A 2,153-nucleotide genomic window follows, 5' to 3' on the forward strand; every position below is an offset into this window, starting at 1 on the left:
AGCATGTGGCGGTCATATGTCTGGGTATGCCACAGCTCAGAAGGTGTTGCGCGCTGGTTATTTCTGGCCGTCTATGTTTAAAGATTGTATCATTGCAGTCAGGAAGTGCCACAACTGTCAAGTGTTTGATCGCAAGATGCGCGCTCCACCTGCTCCTCTCCACCCTATAATTGCCGTTGGTCCATTCGCCAAATGGGGTATCGACTTTATTACTTGTAACCCTCACTCGGCCGGGGGGCATGCGTATATCATCCTTGCGGTTGATTATTTTACTAAGTGGGCCGAGGCGATGCCTACATTCGACGCAAGCGGCAAAACAGCTGCAGTTTTCGTATTCAATCATATCATAACTAGGTTTGGTGTCCCACAAGCAATCATTACTGACCATGGGAGCCATTTTCGAAATGTCATGATGACTGAGCTTACAAGCCAGCTTGGTTTGCGCCACGATAGCTCTACTCCTTATTATCCGCAAGCCAACGGTTTGGTTGAGTCTATCAACAAAGTTCTAGTTACCATGATCCGACGAACCATTGGTGTTCATCGGTCGAATTGGCACAACATGTTATTTTCAGCGCTATGGGCATACCGAACCTCAGTGAAAAATTCAACAGGGTTCACTCCTTTCCAGCTAGTTTATGGCTTAGAAGCTGTGTTACCCATTGAATGCGAAATCCCATCACTTCAAATGGCTGTCGAATTACTTCCAGCTACTTCCGAAGAGGAGACACGTTTATTGTACTTGGCTAAATTAGATGAGACTCGACGTGACGCTACATTGGCAATCGAGACTCACGCGAAACGAATGAAAGCTCAGTATGATAGAAATGTAACCCCTCGAAGTTTTTCGGAAGGAGACCTAGTACTATTATATGATCAAGCTAACGATAAGCTAGGTGCCGGAAAATTCGTTCCCATGTGGCATGGGCCCTACATTGTAAAGCGAAAGCTAGCAAAAGGGGCTTATGAGCTAGTTGACTTTGATGGGGACTCTTTGGGTAAACCCAGAAATGGACTTTACTTAAAGAGGTATTATGCTTAAATGATGGAATGGAGAAATTTTTAGATAGGTTAGATTTTCTTTCTAGCTAGCAAGTGTGTTAGTTTAGTCAGTGTGCTTAGCTTAGAGAGTGTGGTTTTTCGTCGTTATTCTGGCTTATCTTGGTTTTACTCTTGATATTGCAGATGTCGACGCCTCTCCAAACATATATTGGATTTGCTGATGGTGCTTTCGTAGTACACGGAACATCTCTTCCGCAGCTTGGGTTATCTATTCGCCCTCTGACGAGTTAGTTTCTATGCATGGGGTAAGCCTCGGTCAAACAACGAACAACATTGCAGAATACAGTGCAGTGATTGAATTATTATCCGAATCTATTTCATTTGGAATTCGACGTTTGACAGTGAGGTTAGATTCTGAACTTGTTGTATTACAGCTTAATAGAGTTTATGCCATTAGGAATCCTGTGTTATTAAGGTTGTTTTTGAGAGTGCGTCTCTTGGAACGTGAATTTGATTACATTGAATATCAACATATTCCAAGGTCTTTGAATACATTAGCAGATGCAATTGCTTCTCGAATGTTGGACAGACATTTACGATAATCATGCAAGTAAATTTAAAAACATTTCATCACATATGTTAAACAAGATAAGCCGGTAATAGTGATATATATAGATAGAAGTGTGTCAAAAAATATATACATCGTCTTCGATCATAGGTTGAAAACACCTTATGATCGGCAAAATGATAGTACAAAAAGTCAAAATGTCACATGTGACTACAAAAGTGACTAGTCAATCACTGGTGGTGCTCTCTGTATGACACCACTGCGCGGGCTACCTTACGCAAAAATCTCCTAAACGGTCCAGGGACCGCGACTACGAAGCGCTGAAGCCTGATAGGAATGTCGTCCATAGTAGTCTCAGGTATATCTGCCGTGAGACGCTCTAGATCATGCTCCAACTCAGCTAGTACTTCTGCTGACGCGTCCTGTGGGACCGGTACCGGTGCAGCTGGATGTAGTCTATCAAAAGGCCGGAGGTTGGCTGGACGCTGTGGACCAACATCTGCATTTTGAAAAATTTTACTGTTAGTTTTGAGACGATATATATGAAAAATAAAAAAAATACATAATTAGAAAACTTGTGAAA

Source organism: Pinus tabuliformis, chromosome 6 (genome assembly GCF_031772625.1).
Source record: "Pinus tabuliformis cultivar Carrire ecotype Pingquan chromosome 6, CPIR1, whole genome shotgun sequence".
Lineage (NCBI taxonomy): Eukaryota > Viridiplantae > Streptophyta > Pinopsida > Pinales > Pinaceae > Pinus > Pinus tabuliformis.